This window comes from Moschus berezovskii, chromosome 20, assembly GCF_049115385.1.
Source record: "Moschus berezovskii isolate FMDL1 chromosome 20, NW_MosBer_1.0, whole genome shotgun sequence".
Classification (NCBI taxonomy): domain Eukaryota; kingdom Metazoa; phylum Chordata; class Mammalia; order Artiodactyla; family Moschidae; genus Moschus; species Moschus berezovskii.
In genome coordinates this window covers 67,739,672-67,748,092 of record NC_142479.1, presented here as the reverse complement: position 1 = coordinate 67,748,092, position 8,421 = coordinate 67,739,672, and positions in this window count along the sequence as shown.

Genomic DNA, 8,421 nt, shown 5'->3' with positions numbered 1-8,421 from the left:
GGCCTCACTTTGCCCCTTTTTCTCCAGCCTTATCTTCAGGACCTAAAACAGTGCCGGGAAAGATGTGTGAATTCAGGGGACAGAAAGTTCAAGGCCTCGCTCAAGCCTCTGAGTGGTGGGAGGTGGGGGCGGTGCTCCCCTCTGAATCCGGCTGTAGCAGCGGCACGTGGGGAGCTGTCTCTCTAGCCCAGTGGGTTTGGGACCCAGAAGGGATTGCTGTAGAGAAAACGCATTCAGAGCTGACCATCCAGGTGGGGTCCCTCCCTGTGCGGTACCGCTCACTCAGGGGTGCCCAGGGCTGAAGGCCACCGCAAACGGCCCTGCAGACTGCAGCAGCACCCGTCCTGGCCCTTCCCATCTGCCCAGGCCCTGACCCGGCTCTGTGGGAGGCTGGCCTTGGCCCTGGGAGCAAAGCCGCTGTGTTGTGCAAACATCCTCCTCCACTTCTGAGGGTCCTTTCTCTTTTTCCATACAAAAGTCTGGTTTCATATGGAGGTCCGTCTAATATGAGGCCCGGGGAGGTGGAGGTGGCAGCTCTGGGGACAGGAGCCCTTTGGAGGAGGGAGGGAAAGGAGGAGAGGAAGGCGCGGAGGAGGCGGGGAGGAAAGGGAAGAGGACCCGGAAAGAGTCCGGAACGCTTAGGACTTGGGTTCCTTCACCTTCCTTGGTGTTTTCCTTCATGATTTCTTGTGCGTTTATCTCTCCAATTTTTTTGTAATATATATAAAGGTAAGATTTTATTCACCAGGTCGGTATTCTAAAGTTTGTAATTTAATAGGCCAACACACACCCACCCAAGCAAACACACCGGGTTCCTTACAGTTTACCACTGCTTCCGCATACTTAACATGTTTTGTGTAACCCCCACAACTCCCAGAGGATGACGTCATTCCCATTTAATTGATGGAGGCCCAGATCTGCCCACTGCCCCCCGCCCCCGCACAGTTACTAAACAGCAGAACTAGAACTCAAATCCAGGGCATCTCCTCCAAGCCCAATCATCTTTCGCTTTTATCAGAGATTCTTTAGACGGAGGCGTGGGGTGGTGATGGGGGAGTGACCTTCCCACTCCCTATTCCACCTTCACGGTCCGCTTTCTCAGATAGTCTGACATTTTCAGGGAGGGGGATACCTATAATTTTAAAAAGCATAGTTGCTATTAATGTGCAATATTATATAATTCTATAAGGGCAGAATCCCACTGCTTGTGAACTTTCTGGTACCAAGAAACCCCTTGTCCAGCCTCGTCCACCCTTTGGACATCTAAGTGGTACTATACGGAGGCAGATGCTGTGTTAAACAGGAGCAGAGGCAGATGTGTATTGAAGGAGCTCAGAGGAGAGAAGAATCCCCGTGGGGTGGGGCTGACTGTGGTCTCCTTGGATAGAGGCAGCCTTAATTTAGAACTGACTTAAAGCAAGAGGTATACTGCAGGTGGAGATGGCCAGGGGAGGGGTTGTGGGTTGGGAGAGATGGGGGAATAACAAAACCCGAAAGACTTGAATAGACAGCTCACTAAAGAAAGGGTACAAATAGCCAATAAATGCAGGGAAAGATGCGCTACGTCATTAGTCTTGAGGGAAATGCACATTAAAATCCCAGTAAGAGAGCCCTTTAGATCCAGAGCATAGATAAAATTAAATAACCGGGCAGCGCTAATCCTTGGCAAGGGGATGTGAAGTCACGGACCTCTCATTTGTTGTTGATGAGAGTACAGAGTGGAGCAAACCCTTTGGAAAACAGTTTGATAGTTTCTGGCAAGGTAAATATACACTCACCCTGCAGTGCGTGCTAAGTTGCTTGTCTTGTCTGACTCTGTGCAATCCTATGGTTGTAGCCCACCAGGCTCCTCTGTCCATCGGATTCTCCAGGAAAGAATACTGGAGTGGGTTGCCATGCCCTCCACCAGGGGATCTTCCTGACCCAGGGATCGAACCCTCCTCTCCTGTGTCTCCTGCATAGCTCTTCTTTACCATCAGGGAAGCCCATGGAGCCTCAGCTTAAAACCGTTGGATTCTTTACCACTAGCGCCACCTGGGAAGTTCTATATGCTTAACCTATGGCCCAGTAATTCAGCTCCCAGATATTCACCCAACAGGAATGAAAACGTATCCATATAAAAACCTGAACCTGAGCGATCATCACAGCATTGTTCATTAGAGCCAAGTTGGAAACAGCCTAAATGTCCACCAACAGGAGAATGGACACACTAAATATGATACCTTCATACAACCTATGCAATAAAAAGGCATTGGCAGAGGCAACAGGGTAAATGAACTGATGTAATCTCACAGACATTAGGTGGAGGCAAAGAAGACGCAATTACTGCATGACCCATTTATGTGAAGTTCAAGAACAGGGGGTGCTAATGTATAGCGATAGAAATCACATCCATCCTTCCCTGGGGAGGGGTGGGTGGGGGACATTTATTGCAAAGAGACGTGAGGAACCTTTCTGGGAGGGTGGAAACGATCCAGATGGTGATTGTGGTGGTGTTTACATGGGTGTGTATACCTCTGTCAAAAGTCACTAACCTGCGCACTCAACAGGCATGTGTTTTATTATAATTCGTCAGACCTCAGTAAAGTCAACCAGGGCAAAAACAAAGCAGCAAAGCAGATTTTGCTTCAAAATGGAAAGAGCTTAGGGCTTCCCTGGTGGCTCAGTGGCTAAGATTCTTCACTCCCCATGCAGGGGGCCCGGGTTCATTCCCTGGTCAGGGAACTAACTGGGAAACTAGGATTCCACACTCTGCAACCAAAGACGCTGTATGCGGCAACTGAGACCCAGTACAGCCAAATACATGAGTAAAAGTAATTATTTCCAGATACAAAATACTATACATAAAATGATCAGCCAAAAGGGATTTACTATATAGAATAGGGAACTGCAGTTAATATCTTGGAATAACCTACAGTGGAAAATAATCCGAAAAAAAAAATATGTATATACATATGCCTGAATCACTTTGCTGTGCGCCTGACATTAACACAGTATTGTGAATCAACTATACTTCAATTTTTTTATTTTCAAAATCGGCAATGGTTTTTTTTAAGAGGTATAATTCAGATGGTAGATGGCACCCATAAATATAGCACCCTGAAGTGTGGGGAAGCAGCGTGAGCCTGGCATCTGGGGTCCCTTGGCCATGGGGCTGACAGCCGAGTGTGTGGGGTGGCGGAGCGGCTGATTTACCAAATTCTTCAGTCCCCTCTGTGAGCCCCTTCTGGGTTCTCAGCCCCGATCCACTGCCTTCTGGCTCCCAGCAAAGATGAGAAAGACCTGAGAACAAAGCTTGGGGTGAAAGATACTGGGTGGTTGGCCAGGCAGGCCTGCTGCCATCAAGGCTCGTTGCTTGGCTTCTCACAACAGGTCCTGGGCGGGCAGGCCTGGGCAGGCTCCTGGCCCTCTGCAGACAGTGGGATGCTAGGCAGAGACAGCCAGGGCGGGGGGCCGTCCACGCCTCCCGGCCACTCTGCTCTCGACCAACCTCTGCTCCCACTCAACCGCTCACCTGTCTGCACAAGACTCAGTGCATGTGAAGAGCACTGCTTTGCAGTCTGGCATGCTTACCCTGGGTAAGTTACTCAACCTCTCCGAGCCTTAGTAGCTGCATATACACTAAAAAGGAGGGAGACAAATATCAGGAGGAATTTTAATATTTTCTTCCTGCAATAGATTGTGTGTACGCCCCCACTGTGGAGATGAACAGACCGCAGCCTGAAGTCTAAATTACTCAGCTTGGTCTCTGAGGGCGGCCAAGTTCCAGCTCCACATCTGACTGCTTGGAGCAGGATGACTTCTCCCTGACCTCTGACCCCTGGAGAGGGATTGCCTTTTCTCACTTCTCTGTCTTTTTTCCCAGAAAAATTATGTCTATTCCCACCCCCCATCCAAGTCCCACCCATCCTTTGGGGCTCTGGTGAAGTCAGCAACTCCTACAAAGTTTATCCAGGGTTTTCATATATTCCACTCATTCAACTTTTTTTTTAATTTATTTATTGATCTAAATTTTGGCTGTGCTGGGTCTTCATTGCTGTATCCAGGTGTTGTCGAGTTGTGGCTAAAGAGAGCTGCTCTCTGTTTGCAGTGTTTGGGCTTCTCACTGCGGAGCATGGACTTCAGTAGGCACACGGGTTAGTTGCTCTAAAGCACGAGGAATCTTCCCTGATTAAGGATCAAGCCCACATGCCCTGCATTAGCAGGCAGATTCTCAACCATTGGACCACTGCTTCTGCTAAGTCGCTTCAGTCGTGTCCAACTCTGTGCGACCCCATAGACAGCAGCCCACCAGGCTCCCCCATCCCTGGGATTCTCCAGGCAAGAACACTGGAGTGGGTTGCCACTTCCTTCTCCAATTGGACCACTAGGGAAGTCCATTCAACCAATTTTATTGAGCATCTATGGTGGCCAGGGGCTCCAGCTCTGTCTTTCCCTTCCTCTGATGTCATCATATCCCCGGTTGCATTATTTTTCTTTCTTTTTTTTTTGGCCACACGGCATGCGGGATCTTAGTTCCTTGACCAAGGATCAAACTTGTGCCCTCTGCAGCAGAAGGGCAGAGTCTTAACCACTGGAGCCCCAGGGAAGTCCCTCCCTCTACAGCCTGTTTTCGACATCAGCTATCATATACTGTCCAGCAGTGATCCCCCGTCACACTATCTGGCCATAAGATTCAGTGTGCTCTGTGTCATCTGCCTGCCTTAATCAGGAAAAGTAACACTTGCTGTTGAAACAAACAACCCCAGGGACTTTCCTGGACGTCCTGTGGCTAAGACTCCGTGCTCCCAATGCATGACACAACTAAAAGATCCTGCAAGCTGCAGCAGAGATCAAAGGTCCCGTGTGTGACGACTAAGATCCGGCCCAGACGAATAAAATATACGTGCGTGCGTGTGTGCCCAGTCCGTCACGTCCAACTCTTTGCGACCCCATGGACTGTAGCCTGGCAGGCTCCTCTGTCCATGGGATTCTCCAGGCAAGAATACTGGAGTGGGTTGCCATGCCCTCCTCCAGGGTATCTACATCTCCTGTATTGGCAGGTGGGTTCTTTAGTGCCACCTGGGAACCCCCAAATAAATAAATAAATAAATATTTTTTAAAGAGGGAGACTTTATGCTTTTTTAAAAAAAAGTTAAAACAGATGATAGAAGACTCCAGACCCCACGGGGCTGGGTGCTTATGGAGCTACCCAGGCATCAGTAATAGCATGGGGGGTGTGGTGTTAGATGATGCTGGGTTGGGTCTTCCTGGGAGACTCTGGAGTTCCCCACCCTGGGGCAGCGATGATTCCTCCCTTCTGCCATCCAGATCTTTGTTTGCTGGGGTTCATTGGGGTTAATTACTGTTGTGGTTGGGGTGGCAGGGAGCTTTGCCTGGGACCCAGGGCCTGGAGGGGGAAACCTGAGAGTCAGGGATGGGTTTGGAGACCTGGAGGGTCGGAACCAGGAGCCTGGGGGGCACAGGGTAGACTAGAAAGACACCTCCTGCCAGCAGGGCAACCCTCTCTGTGCTCTAAATCTAGGTGAATGGGTCTTTAACCCTTTCTTGTCTTCCACCCATTCCTGCCACCCCCCATATCATCAAAGGCCCAGCTCCATGAGACAAGTGGCATTATTCACAGGGGTGGGGCTGAGTACGCCAGGGAGAAGTGGCCTGGCCTTTGGCTCAGACCTTGGTCAGTTGAGAGTGGGACCAGCACCCGAAGCTTCTGGATCCAGCAGGGCAGGACCACAGGGACGGGGTGTCTCAGCATCAGCCTCACCGCCAGGGACCCTCGGCGGGGTGCCACAGTTACCTGCAGCCTCCATCCCGCCATTCTGCAGGGACAAAGCCAGGTTGGTGATGGCCCAGAGGCAGGTCAAGGAAGCAAGAGCGGTGAGGGAAAGGGGCCTGACCTGGATCTGGTGGGGCTGCTGCTGCTGAGGCTCTGGGGCCACCTCACAGGCATTGAGGCTTCCTCAGCATCTTAGGTCCTTGAAAACCCAAGGCTGGGGCTCTTAGCAGCCCAGCCTCCTGCCTTGTGGGGCTTTCTAAGGGTCGTCTGGTCCCCCTACCTTGCATCAGGGCAACACCACAGCCAGTGTGAGTGAGTGGCTCTGGGGTATGGAATAGCCTGACAGGTGTGTGGGGGGTCTGGGGGGCCAGTGCCTGGCTGGAGCTGGGGGAAAGGGCTGCGGTTCCCATACACACGTTCCATCCCTTGCTGCGTGACCTTAGGTAAGTTACTTGGCTTCTCTGGGCCTCAGTTTTCTGAGAGGGTGATTCGGAGTGGATGAAGGTGATACTATTAATATGTGCTCTACCAGGAAGGTAACACAAGGGCAAAGGTTCGAGGTAGATACACTATCAAAAATGCCGTTCCCTGGGCCATGGCAATGGTGGCAATGTTGTTATTTTGGCTCTTGATATGGTTTAAATCTGACACTGATATTCATGAATGGTTTCCGTTTCCGGTGAGGAAAAGGCCTGAAAACACGCTCTTTCTCTGTGCTGGTCTTGTCCTTGCCCACACTGTGTGTGTGTGTGTGTGTGTGTGAAGGGCTGGGGTTCAGGACTGTGATAATCCCCCACTTCCATTCTGCACGACTGTGCAGAAGGTGTGTTAACATGGAGAGGGGATCTGGGGTTCAGCCCAGCACGGCACTGCTCTCTGCCACCAGGCCTGGCTGTGCCCACTGAGCCCTCCCCCGTCCCCAGACTCCCTGCCCCCAGGTCCCTGGGCTGGTCTTCTTCCTACTGGATGTCAAGGCTGAGCTAAGCGCTTTAGGTGGTTTATCCTCACGACTGGCCTGTGATGTGGGGTATAATTATCCCCATTTACAGACCAAAATACCGAGGCTTGGAACAACAAATCAGCCCTCCTAGCAAATATCAGGGCTGGCAGGACAGTCTGCCCACTGCAGCCCCTAGAAGGGCCCACCAGGCCCCTCAGTACCCGGACGGCCCTGAAAGGTTGATTTGTCTCTACCCCATTCGCTGCCTTCTGGATCACTGGCCCTTCTCCCCCTACTGCCCACCCCCACCCCTGGGGCTCTGACTCCCCAACAAGCCACTCACTAAGTGAGGGTTGGAGGAAGCTTCGTGGGAACCCTCTGTTCTGGGTGAGGGATGGGGCCGGAGCTTCAGCCTTTCGGTCTAAAGGAGCTGGAGCCCTGACAACAGACAATAGATGGGAGGAGTCTAAAATGGACTCCAGGGACGTCCCTGGCGGGTCAGTGGCTGAGACTGCCTTGCAAGGCAGGGGACATGGGTTCAATTCCTGGTCAGAGAACTAAGATCCCACATGCCTTGGGGCAACTAAGCCCGTGTACCACCACTAAGATTCTACGCAGCCAAATAGGTAAATATCAAAAAAAAAAAAAAGCAATTCTAGACCAAGTCATGAAGCCCTCTGTGCCTGTGCTCACCACACACACATGCACACACACACGCACACACACACGCGTGCACACATGCGCACATACGCGCGCACACACGCACACGCACACACACATGCGCACGCATGCACGCACGTGCACACATGCATACACACACGCGTGCACATACACACACGCACACGCACACACTCACTCATGTGCACACCTCCCTCTTCTGGAAAACCTGGAATCTCCGAGGCAAAGACAAATGAGCAAAACCACAGACACCCAAGCACACGGAAGCTCACAAATAAATACAATCTTCACAGGATGCTCTGGGTCCATTCCACCCATCCTTGCATGGATCCACGTCAGGGGCCTCAGCTGCATTGCATGTACCCACACACACATGGGCGCACACGGGCACACACGGGCACATGTGTACACACAGGCAGAGAGCCATGAGTGGTATAGTTAGAGACTGAGCAGGAGCGGGCAGAGAGGCCCGTCTGGCCCCAATCCCACTTCCCCAAGTCCTGCCAACTGAGCCCCTGTTCCGACCCCTGGAGCCCCTGAACCACCATTGTGCTGAGTAAGCATCTAGCTCAGTGAATGGGTCTGGGACTGCCATGGAAAGAGCCAGAGTTTGGGGTTTAAATCCCACAGCCCTGACATTTCTGCACTTGGAAGCTTGGTGCTATGCAATGCTCAGTCATGTTCGACTCTTTGCGACCCCATGGACTGTAGCCCACCAGGCTCCTCTGTCTGTGGGATTCTCCAGGCAAGAATACTGGAGTGGGTAGCCGTTTCCTCCTCCAGGGGTATCTCCCCAATCCAGGGATTGAACCCAGGTGTCCTGCATCGCAGGCAGTTTCTTTACAGTGTAAGCCACGAGGGGAGTCCCGAAGCTTGGAGAAATGATTTAAACCTGCCCAAGCCCTGGTTTCCTTACCTGTGAGACAGAGCCTTGACACCGTTTTCCTGGGTTTGCTGGGCCCGCTATGTAGAATGTGCTAGATACATGCCCTGAGACTGCAGCTGACCAAGTGCAGCAGTGTGAATG